This window comes from Ascaphus truei, chromosome 13 (assembly GCF_040206685.1).
Source record: "Ascaphus truei isolate aAscTru1 chromosome 13, aAscTru1.hap1, whole genome shotgun sequence".
Classification (NCBI taxonomy): domain Eukaryota; kingdom Metazoa; phylum Chordata; class Amphibia; order Anura; family Ascaphidae; genus Ascaphus; species Ascaphus truei.
Window position 1 is genome coordinate 13,185,412 of NC_134495.1, and position 12,684 is coordinate 13,198,095.

General features: G+C 42.2%; 1 long non-coding RNA gene across 1 annotated transcript in view; it reads right to left on the bottom strand.

Annotated features, from left to right (window-relative positions):
- Window positions 1-610: 610 nt before the first annotated feature.
- LOC142464915 (uncharacterized) overlaps window positions 611-12,684 on the bottom strand; it is a 64,031-nt gene continuing 51,957 nt past the window's right edge. Inside the window, exons 2-3 of the long non-coding RNA XR_012787752.1 lie at window positions 4,562-4,607; window positions 611-2,054 (exon numbers count right to left, since the gene is read on the bottom strand). This is a non-coding gene — a long non-coding RNA (uncharacterized LOC142464915). The remainder of the gene's footprint in view (window positions 2,055-4,561; window positions 4,608-12,684) is intronic.

Sequence of the window (12,684 nt, forward strand, 5' to 3'; positions counted from 1 at the left end):
ATATATAGGTCTAACGACACGCATGTTTAAATTGAGAATTCTCGAGCATATGCGATTAATACTTAAAAAAGATGAGATACATCCTGTATCAAAACGTTTTAGTGTATGCCAAGATGGTTCCTTAACAAACTTCAGATGCATAGCAATTGAACAAGTCCCCATACATTACAGGGGCAGTGACAGAATTAATACACTTTACATTAGAGAGGCCCACTGGATTTTTACACTCGATACATTAGTTCCTAAAGGGTTGAATACAGAGTGGGACCTTAAATATTTTCTTTAACATGTTCATTACTTTAGATACAAATTGCATAATGTTTATGAATATTTACATCTGGGTTTTCTATCCAGCATCTGTCTTATGTTGTGACTAACATTGTTTGGTAATCTTGTTGTTCATTTCAAAGCAATCACTTGTGATTATGTGATTATTTGTCTTATAGACATTAAGCATTATTTTATGATTGCTATGACTACCCTTTGTTATCCAATCATTCCACCGAATCAATCCCTTGTTATAATTCCTTCCCCCCCCCCTTTCCCTTTGTATTAATGGACTATACTATGTCGCTTTATAAATGTTATCACTATTATATGGGATTGCACCACTGAGAAAATACTCAAACATAAGAATTGTCTTTTTTTAATCCGTTTTTGTAATTATATGAATTGTTTTATTCTTTAATTACTTTGATTATTATTAAGCATTTTGGTATGTTCTCTTTAATTTTCATTGGTCATCTTAATATCCACAGGCATATAAGATGTTAAAGTTAGCCAATCAATGTAATATCAATCCATTCCAGCTGCGTGTTAATTGAACAGGAGGGGCTATATATATCAGATGTACTCTCAGTCCCCATTATCCCCCTTGAGAAAGGGCTCTGAGGAGCCTGAAACGCGTAAGGTTGTTATGTATTAGTTTTTTGTTTGTTTCCTTATTTTCATTTTATGTAGTCTTAATAAAACTTTTTTAGCCCTCCACTTGGTGAGCTGATGGTGCAATTTTTTGGGCTTTGGCGATTCTACCTTCCAATCTTCATTACATACACTTATTCCCATGACCTGTTATTTATATATTATTTGTTATTTATATGATTACAACATGTAGTACTACTGTGAAGCGCTATGTACATTTATGGCGCTATATAAATAAAGACAATACAATACAATACAATTTATTACAGCTGTCAGATAAGCTTATAATGGAAATTTGATTACCACTTCAACATTTGTCTCAACATTTTTAATATCAGTCTACTCTATGAAACATATTTCACAACTCACCATGACACTGCTCCGCTATAATAGTCTGGCTCCAATGACTGACCCAATTACCAAATTCACAGTGATAAGGGCAATATAGGCTAGCAGGACACATAGTGTCTCGGGGCAATCCAATAAAAGCAATGTTCATGATTCAGGGCCTTTGAGTGATGTGTCATAGTAAGAAACAATGGGAAAAGTATGATTCAACCTTTATCTATATTGTCTTGTAAGACTGACTACAAAACATTTGCCTGTGGCTGTATGCACTTAGCATGTGAAATTCTCAGACTCAGACTTGATCACAGAGGTCAATATCCTCACTTGATTAAATCTGCAAAGCAGTAGTGAGTTAATGTACTTGATAAAGTACTATTGTCTGTGGTAGTCCTGCTTTTAAGATGGACGATTATCCTCCTGAGCGCTGGCACTTAATGAACATTCTAAAAGTATTCAGCAGCAGATAACATTCCAGAGTCGCTTTTAAAATCTCGGCATCTGATAAGGATAGCCATAAAAATGATGTTAACACAGTACTGGTGGAAGATATTAAAATTCAATTTTGTTTTTGTTTTTTTTTTAATTTAAATGTGTAGTTGACATTCTCATATGACCAGCAACAGCCACCGTACCCTCCATTAATCTGTTCCGAGCACCTTATACAGTGTATCACATTGTCTGCTTTATATTAGATGCTGCAGTGATGATGATGGCTTTTCTTAGCACACGAACCATACAGGAAAGTCACTGCTAATGGATGCTTTGACAACTTCTGCTTAGTTTCTCTGTTTGAGAAATGTAAATGTAAACAAAAATAAAAAAAAAACAATTGATAATGTAGTTAGGGAACTGTATGCTGGAGAAGCTCATACACAACTTGAAACGTAAGGAACATTATGGTTCACGTTTATATGATTAAACACTGTAATATTCATTTTGAAAGTGGCCTTAAGAAATGTAACTTCCTCCATGACTCTGTGCCAAGCCATTCTACCACACAAATCACTTTTACTGATTAAAACTATGCAATACAGTGTTGTTGAATATTGATTTTAAAAGTACACAACACCAATGTGGAAAGAGTTTACAAATTCTTACTGAACGGTCATGTTTTGAGCCAGATCGGAATTGAAATGTTTGGAATCTGAAAGTATGAAGCCACCAAAACACTCTGTCTGGGGAGTTATTATATGTAAAGGTACCACAATTCTGGAGGGGTGAACCGGGAAGCAGGTAATATACTGGGGATTAGGGTCGCCGACAGGGGGGGGGGCAGCTGGTACTGCCGTCTCGGGCCCCGCGAGTCAAGGGGCCTGGCCTCCCTGTCAGCAACCCTACACTCTGCAAGCAAGCCCGACCCTCCTCTTTCCTGGCTCCTGGGCCCTCCCCTTTCCTGGCTCCTGGGCCCTCCCCTTTCCTGCCTGCCTCTTCCCTCCTGCAGGACTGAATTGCCCTCTCCTTTGCTCAGCCCCGCCCAACTGTCCCTCCCTTCTCCAGCTTCTTTGCCGGGCCTCTGCGGGCCTGCTGGGCTCTGCCTTGTTCTGGCCATGCTGCTCCAGCAGGCCCATCCAAGGGACCCAGGTAAGCCCATATGCCCCCTTATACCAGCCTGCCATGGGGGGCTTATTTGTGTGTGTGTGTGTGTGTGTGTGTGTGTGTGTGTGTGTGTGTGTGTGTGTGTGTGTGTGTGTGTGTGTGTGTGTGTGTGTGTGTGTGTGTGTGTGTGTGTGTGTGTGTGTGTGTAGGGGGGGCTTACTTGTGTGTGTCAGGGATAAATAAGGGATTGCTCTAAGAATGTAATAGCTGATCATTTATTTAGAGCAGGGGTGGCCAACTCCAGATCTCAAAGGCAACCAACACGCCGGGTGTTAAGGATATCCCTGCTTCGGCACAGGTGGCTCACTCAGAATGAGCGACCCACTGATTGAGCCACTTGTGCTGAAGCAGGGATATCCCTAACACCCGGCCTGTTGGTGGCCCTTGAGGACTGGAGTTGGCCACCCCTGATTTAGAGGGAGACCGTTTTAGGAAGCATTGGTGTTGCCTACTGGTATTCCTGACCTGTTTGTTCTTTCCCACAAACGTGCAGGGTGGAGCTTCCCCAGGTAAACCAGGTAAACCAGGACATTTGGTAGCGGTGTATAATGTACGTACATTCACAGGCATGCGCATGCATACACTATTTCAAATCCTTGCTTTGCAATCTAGCAGAGGAAGGGTTGATAAAAACAGATTCCCTCCAGTACGGATTGTGGTTGATTAAAAGTTGCTGCTCTAAGGGTTGTCAACTGGGATGCATGATTAATGTATTTGCTGTTTCACTCTGTACTAAGTGTCCTCTTTCTAATAACACTCAGACATTATAAAAAAAAAAACCTTTTGGCTCTTCTGTAGCGTTCCCTGTGTTATAAAACAACTGAATAATTACAATTAAACACAATCTCATTAGCCCCAAAGCGATATCTATATCATCATTTTAACATTCATTTGGGGGGTCTGTATTTTCTTCATGGAAATGTATCGGAGACACCTACAGCAGTCTATCTAAATACATTAGGATCAGGAACTATGGATAATTGCAATGGACCCAGATCACAAGATTGAGAAGGATTATCTTCTATCCACGAGAAGTGAATGAGTTTTAAATCCCTTTGCAGATTGTATTTATAGACCCAACGTACACATCTTGTGGATCACTTATTTAGTTCAGTACCCTATTGTTCATGCATCATTTCCAATTTGGGTCAACACGTCAGACACCCAGGGAGACCATTAGGTGTGCAGAACAAAGAGAGGGAATATCGCACAGAAAGCGGGCCAGGTATGGTTGCAGGCCATGCAACAAAAAAAACCCAGTATATCTAGACACATCACTGCAGAGAGATTTGATTAAGGGCACTGGAGTGTGACCATATAATTGTGTTCAAAGTCCATTCCATGTGAACGTTGCATTAGAAATATCAAGAGCGTCTTTGTGTAATCAGAACGAATCCGTTGCATTGTTGCATGCGAGTGGCACTTTTCACTGTATGCGATTTATATAATTGTATACATGAGAGAATACACGTATAGGTCTATGGAAACAGAGGTAGATTTGTGCACGTGGTACATGAAAGGTTAAGCTGGCCAAGTAAAGAAAGCAGGGGAAAGAAGGACACAGAGAGATGGTCTTAGACTTTATCTGGAAGTTACCGCAGTTTGAATGATTTCAGGTTTCTATAGGTTTCAGTATTACAGAGGAAGAAAATGTGCGTTAGTAGCAAGCAATGAAAGAGACACAAAGAACTCTTACCGTGGGTGTTACTTGTCTAGTAATGACGCCCGCGTGATCGGGAACTCTAGAGAGAGAGAGAGAATATATACAGTACATTAGAACAGGTAACTACCATTGGCTGCTTGTTAAATCCTTGGCTGCTGGAAGTGTGTTTTAGATAGTCAGCTCTTTGGGGCAGGAACCAACTTCCTATTTCTCAGCTGATATGTACTTTTTGCGTTATCGTCCTTCCTCGCACATTGTACTGCGCTGCAGAAAATGTTGGCGCCATGGGAATAAAAGATAATAATCCAAATATTGAAGAGCAAAACCTTACTGAGACCTTTCCGTTACCAAGGGGTTAGGGGAGGCATATATGAAAGCACATTGGGTTAAAGAAGAACTCATTGTTGGCTTAAGGATGCCCACAGGGAGCTGGGACCTCTCGCTCACATTATAATGCCAATACAATACTGTTTTGTTGCAGATGCAGTTGGCTGGCTTGATATACAAAAACGATCATTTAACCACAACCACAGTATATTTTCTTGTGCATGATGACATACAAGTCAGATGAAGTTTAGAGGTCTGAATGGCCAGCTCTGACATTCCTTCCATTCCAATACGATCAGACACCTATACATAAGTGGAGAAGGAGCGGCTCAGTGAGTAAAGACACTGACTGACACTGAGATTGTTGCAGGGGAGCCTGGTTCAATTCCCGGTGTCGGCTCCTTGTGACCTTGGGCAAGTCACTTTATCTCCCTGTGCCTCAGGCACCAAAAAAAAAAAACAGATTGTAAGCTCCACGGGGCAGGGACCTGTGCCTACAAAATGTCACTGTAAAGCTAGTAGCGCTATACAAGAACATGCTATTATTATTATTACATAAGACTTCAGATTCACTTAATTGACTGCTGTCTACTAGCAATAAGGTCTCAGGGGCAAGAATTCCTTCCCGTTGTGTGATTTTACGTTTGTAACACTTATTGCATTATACTTTCTTGAATTCTAGTCTATCTTTGTAAAGCTCTGTGCATTCATTGTTGACGGTATTTGAATACAAATACACACATTGCAATTTTATGGCAAAATATGGTGAATGTTACGGTAATATCCGGTGTACTCTTTATCTGCAAGTTCTCCAGGTGAGGAATAATGTTAGATATTTTTTTTAGGTAGGGTTTAACATGTACAGTATTACCCTCCTGTCAGTAATATATTAAGATTAATACTTTTCTGAGCTAATGGTGACTCTATAGTAGACGTGCCATGTACAGAATATATAGACGACGAGTAATACAACTTGTGGGATTCTTGAAGGAACGTGATTAAAATGGTTCATTACCCAACCCCCCTGGACAGAAAATAGCACAATTCCTTATTCCTTTTAACGGAAGAAGGAAGAAATCTGCCCATTTTCCCACGGTGCTGCAATAAAAGCCAAAATAGTCTATAAAAGTGAGTTATTGCAAGTCTATGATAATTTGCTCCATGCAGCCTTAAAACAATGAACATATATTGGTCTAAAGCAGTGTTTCCCAACGTCAGTCCTCAAGTAACCCCAGCAGGTCAGGTTTTAAGGATATCCCTGCTTCAGGACAGGGGGTGAGCCACTGATTGAGCCAGCTGTCCTGAAGCAGGGATATCCTGAAAACCTGTCCTGTTGGGAGGGTGGGGTACATGAGGACTGGAGTTGGGAAACACTGGTCTAATGCATTGTCAGGTGTTGTGATCCAAAGTTAGTTATCTAACTATATTATGCTACTTAGGGCTCTGCAGGACTGGTTTAATGAACTTGGAATATACCTTGGACCATTGGCAACGTACAGTAGGAACCACCTCAGACCTGAGCTGCCGTCTATTTCTGCTTTTAATACAAAGCACTTTGAAATGTGTTTGTTCCGAAACACTTTTTTTTTTCAGGCTTGCTCAACAGAGGGGAAAAGACAAAATGTAGCAAAGCTGGAGACGTTTTAGCTGCTTCGCTGAGCATGGAACAAATGAGCACAAAATTCTCTGTGGAGAGGTTAGCGTCACATGAAGGGCTTTTACCCGTGTCCACTTCACCAATTCTGCGCTTCTCCGATTACCTCCGTGTGGTCTTTAATAGCATTTAGCATTTCGCTACAGTACATGAATGTTAGCTATCAGATATTTTCCCCAATAGTCCAAAAGCAGGTAGTCCTCGCTATCCAACGTTTCACTTTACAACGAATGGCATATCCAACGCTTTACAATGCCACCCTAAGGGCCGTTTATCGACGCCGGAATGCGTTATCCGACGCTCACCGCCACTGATTAACATGGGACTCACTTTACAGCGGTGTCACTATCCAACGCTACTTCCAGAACGGGTTCCGTTGGATAACCGAGGACCGCCTGTACTACACTCATGTAGACGTGATAAACTGAGTGCAACATTTCTCACTTGTTTCTAACATAGTTTGCCAGGGTCATCTTCTTGGCTCTTATTACTAACTGACCAACGCATCCACCAATGAAAACCACGACCAATGCCTGGAGGCTTGTGAAACAATGTCATGGCCGCAGGTCTCTGGTGTGCGGGCCGGACGTGGTGTGCAGGCCGGACGTGGTATGCAAGCAGGACGTGTCCTGCTTGCTAGCCGAACCTTGTAGTGGTTATTACAGCCAATCTAATTAACAGATAAATAGGTATCCCATAGGTAAAAATGGGAGGGTGCACATCTGGGGTTGAACAATTTGAAGATGAAAGTTTCCTTGCAGCAAAATCAATGAAACATGCTGCTGCAACACATCTATACCTTTCCAATAAGTGTGTGTGTTTTAAAGCAGCAGTTCCATTTGTTGTTGTTGTTGTAATTCTGCTTTTTAAATGAAACTGAACCAGGGAGTACCCATGATCTTATGCATGGTGTCCTGAACTCGTGGGGGGCGGGAACACACGCTAAATATGGCCCCCAAACTGCACCTCGGTGTGTGCAGGCAGCATGGGGGGGTATAGCTGTTAACCATTGCGGGAGCTTCCAAATTCAGCGCCCCACAAAGTCTTGCTGCTGTGGGTGCAAAGCATTGTGGGGAGCGACTTGGGAAGCTCAGGCTATAATTGACAGCTGCAAGCCCGACGCTAAGGTGCTGTTTGGGGACCCACTGGCTCAGGAACCCGCTATACTGGCAAAACCCTTGGAGACACCTTACAAACCCCTAGAGGTTTGTGAACGCGCTTTCGGGAACACTGCTCTACGTGGACTCTTTCCTAAAGTCTCTTGGCTGCAAAACTTCAAAAACACCAGCCCAATTGCACCAGATTTGTAGAAGGGAACAAACTAATTGCTTTCAATGGGATACGTTTTTTTTTTTAAATTAATTTGGTAATCTTTCCTGTACTGGTTTTGCCGTAAGATTTTTAGTAAATAGCCCCCTTTGTTTTCTAAATATCTTTAGAACAAGGGGATCTGACTTTATAGGAACATTAGGTGAACCCCACACCGTCCAAATACTGTGTAAAGGGGGAAAAAAAAACCTAAAGTATTTCTAAGCGAAGCTGCTCAATGTATCCAAGGACAGCGCTGTGAATGTAACGTGCCGCCGTCTTCAGCGTTCAATAAAATAATGAATACATGTATGAAGGAATGATCAATAAATAATGATGTTGCTTATTAGTAAAGCACTTCCAAGTGTTGGTTTTATGAAGCTATAAAAAGATCCGCGTTATATTGCAGTAACCAGGCGATCACTCTTCGGCAATGAAATGCATTTTTTCGGGGGTTTTTTTTTTGTAGAAGATGGACATTATTGCAAGGATCATCAGAGAGCTCGCTAGTAAAATGGAAGTGGTGAAGGTTTTTAGCATTCGCTGCCCGAGAACCTCTCTGGTACAAGAGGGGTTAATAACGTTCTTTTATAGGCTGTTTAAAAGTCTTTTTTATCCTCCATCTTAAAAGAGCAATCCATTCCCCTTCTCTTTTCATTTTTTTAATACTGGTTTGAAATAGTGGGGGTCTCCGGAGCTGAACCCCATTCATTTCGGCACCGGGGAGCCCGTTTCCAGAGATACTTCCCTCCACAGGGGGTGCCGGTACCTCGGCAGTTTAAAGCTCCCGCGTCACATGGGCCAATAGGAAGCCGCACAGGGTGACGTCACGGCTTCCTGTTGGCCTCCATAATGTGAACCCTGGAATGCGAGCCGGAGCGGCTACCGGGCACCCACTACGGAGGTAACGAATTGTTACTTTAATGCCCTCTTTAGCAAAAGGCCGTCATGTCACAAGGCTGGTGGAATGTACAGATATATAACTTATCCGCAATAAATAGATAGCAAAATGATAAATTATGTTAATATCTCTTCCGCAACAAGCAGCAATAATCTTGGCCGGAGGGACACAGACAAATATGCATGCTAGAGTATTTTCATCTGCGACATGTCTGTGTAAACTATCCATTCCGCTCTCTCTCTGGGGTGTGTGAACAGCAAACTCAGAAATTCTTCGCATATTTGCATATGACCCAGTGCAGACTCATCGCTCCCCGGATCGAAAACAATCATTTTAGGATCTGTCATTTAATCAACTGGATATTTTGGAGATTAACTTCCGTACCAAGGTTCCATATCTTGGGTCTTTCACTGACTACAAAAGTTGTATGTCGTCTTCCAGGTAGGGGGAGCGTTTGTGGATCACGTGATGAAATATATGAAATAAAGAATACAAATGAATGGAGTGGCTCAGTGAGTAAAGACCCTGACTGGCACTGAGTTAGAGCAGGGGAAACTGGTGTCGGCTCCTTGTGACCTTGAGCAAGTCACTTTATCTCCCTGTGCCTCAGGCACCAAAAACATAGATTGTAAGCTCCACGGGGCAGGGACCTGTGTCTGCAAAATGTCTCTGTAAATTGCTACGTAAAACTAGCAGCGCTATACAAGAACATGCTAAAATAATAATAATAATAATAAAAAATAATTTCCTTGATCTCTTGAATCCCTCCTCCCCCCTAGTAACAAGTCTCAGTAACAGCAGTTTGACGTTAGTGTATTCTGTATATCTTTATATACAGGCTGGGTGAATGCTTATTTATTCATAATCTTTAAATACAGGTTGAGTGAAGGCTTATTCATAAAGAACCAGGTTGCATTTTGTACTGCATCAATATATTTATTTGTCAATATCTTATTATTTAAACATTTTCCTATTTTAATGCATTGCTTTTATTTTATTATATATGTTTAACGTGTTAATATAATTTTATGTAAGGTGTTTGGGATAAAAAAAATTTTTTATTGAGTTGTCGTTTATGTAACTTGTATTTTCGGTACATCTTATCAGCTCAATAAAAGTGATTGGGGAGGAAAAAATCTGGGGAAGATTTTTTTCCCCTGGTTCTGCAAATGGGAGACTTTGATAAATGACCCTTTAGTATTAGGCAAATATCTGCTATGTGACCTGCCAGTTTTTTTCATGAGCGTGATAACAATCCTCTTGTATTCCCTTGATCCCCGTTATTGTGCCATGTGCTACTTTTCACTTTATCAAAGCTAAACTCAGTCCTTGATCACATCACTTTTTTGAGGTGCCATAGTTTTGCTTTTATGCAGATTTACAGCTATCTCACACTACTGTGTAATCGAGTTGTCAGATTTCAGTGTTCGGTAAAATCGACGTGTCAAATTCCTTGCATTTCGAAATGTCCTTGAACATTCTTTTGCAAACTGTTCATTATCTTTGAGTGCTTCATTTTCTGCTTCATATCAGAATTTACAATTGAGGTAATGATGCTCGAATATTACCACCTATGGCACTACAGAAGAATTCCAAGTCATACCAAACTCAGCCACCACAAGTCCCCTTCCTTCACCATCTTAACCGAGCTGAATAATGTCCTACCTTGCCCTACAAGGCATCAGCTTTTGGTATTTCCTGACAATGCCATCACAGTCAAGTACTTTACGGGATTCGATGCTGATCTTTGATCCTCTCTCTAGAGACCTCAAATGGCCGAGATGTGACAAAAACAGCCACGTCCATTGCCACTTAAGCAGCCTACATGCACACCTGCTATTTCTTTTCAACATTCTGCTTTAGATTGGGTATCTTGCAACACACTTTTTGAAATTCCTTAGGCTGAGGCCCCACTACACGCGTCCGCACAGCCGCGTGCAAGTCACTGCACCGCGATCTGCGGTCTGCAGCTGACTTTTTTCAGCGCGGGGGGTGTGTGGCCAAGACGGGTCGGGGGGGGCGGCCATGACAGGGGGTAATGTCCCTCTCCAGGCAGTGCGGTACCGCGGATGTCACAGCCCCCCCCCCCTCCATATCTGCAACTCCCCACAAACCACAGCCAGAGAGAGACAGCGAGCGGATCTGTGCCGCCTCCCTCCCGTAGCCGCCTCCCCTCCTCATTGGCTGACTGCCGCATCACGTGACGCGTCAGCGCTTCTGATCACCAGAAGCTTGCAGCATCGGCCGGCAGACGCGTCACAGCTCGCAGTCAGCCACGTCGGAACGAGCCAGCGGGGACCTCCACACTGGAGGAAAGGAGCTGGTGGCCCGCGGTCGTGCACGCCGCCGACCGCAGCGGGTCCTTAGCCTTAGAAAAATGTGCGTGGGAATGCTAAAGAAAAACAACATATCATGCATGATAACAGAAATAATTCCATTTGCTTTGCAACGTGCCGCGAATAACTTTGTGTCATCTTTGAGAAAATAATTATGTTTCATTTTGTAAATATATTCCAGCCATATAGCAAAACGTGGGCGACCCGGCTTAAATCGAACATTACAACATGTCATTTTAATGGAAATGTATATCGATATTTTGGAAGTAACGCAAACAATGAGAATCTCAGTTACTGTATATGTGGTAACAGCTGTTGTTGACAGTGCAATTCTACCGTTGGTTTGTTTAATGCCTGCAGGAAATAGAACATGAGTTCAATTTTTTATTCGCTAATTTAGTTTGAGGAATTTAGTGAAGCAGCTGCTGAAATTTGAATTAAAATAAAAAGTCTTAACTTTTCTTTGATACCACACTCTTAAAAATGTGAGTGCTTCACAAATAAAATCTGATTCCTTCCATGTTGTGATCCCTTTTAGTAGACTGATGTTCTTCATAGATTCAATAATAATGCATAGTTTGGAAGCTTCACAGGTCTCTTTTTCAAAGGTGCAATAGAATCAATTAAGAACTCTTGTTGTTCCCCAAAAGGTATAACAATTTGCAATAATCCACACTTCTCCAGGACCAATACAGCTACGTAAAAATGGACATTTTGGGGATTGAAAAAATAAGTGTAAATGCATTCTCTGGGTACAACATTTCAAATGTCTCAAAACATGAGATGATGTGCATGTGTGTGACAAATCATATTCTTTGTTACATTACAATGTGCAAGGCATGTGCATGGCCCGAACAAAGATGGCGGTTTAGGTTTCGTGCTCTGTATAATCTCGGCATTACATTTAGCCTAGAGCAATAATCCAGACCCTGTCAACACCTAAACCAAACGGAAATATCGTATCAACAGCATGCCTCCAAAGGTGGATAAAACTAAAAAGGAAAAAAAAAAAAACCAAGGCGAACTCGTAGAGTTCTTTAAGAAGAAGGAGCTCGCCAGGTACCCACCATCAGCGGATCCCCAATCTCACGGATGCAATGACCGCCTCAAAAAAAAGGGTATTAGACCTCTATGGCAATATTAAGCTCCTGCTGCAGACAGAGGTAACTGGGAGCTGAAAGAAGACATAACTTCGTTAGGCGAGAGAACCGAACCCCTAGAATCCAAGATGGATGTCTCGATAAGAAACCAAAACCGCATGGACTTTGAATTATATGAGGTGAAATTACAGATCGGTCCAGGGACCATCATCCATTGAGTCCTGAGAAGTACTGCACAAGGCAGAAGCCTGCTTTGTGACTGTGTTGCACAGAAGACAATAAACCGTTCCTGTTATTATACCTCCTGCCTGGTGCGTGACCTTACTGGGGGGAGAGGTAATAGTTCTACCGTGGGAGATCACCTTCAGCTCCTGGAGCCTACGGCAGACGGAGGAGCTGCACTGCCAACGAGATAATGTAGGATATGAACTCCAGAAGCTTAGTCCTGTGTCCCCACTACCACCGGCGGACGACTCAGCCCTCCTGTTACCAGCAGGTATCATGCACCACATGGCCACATCTCCCACCGG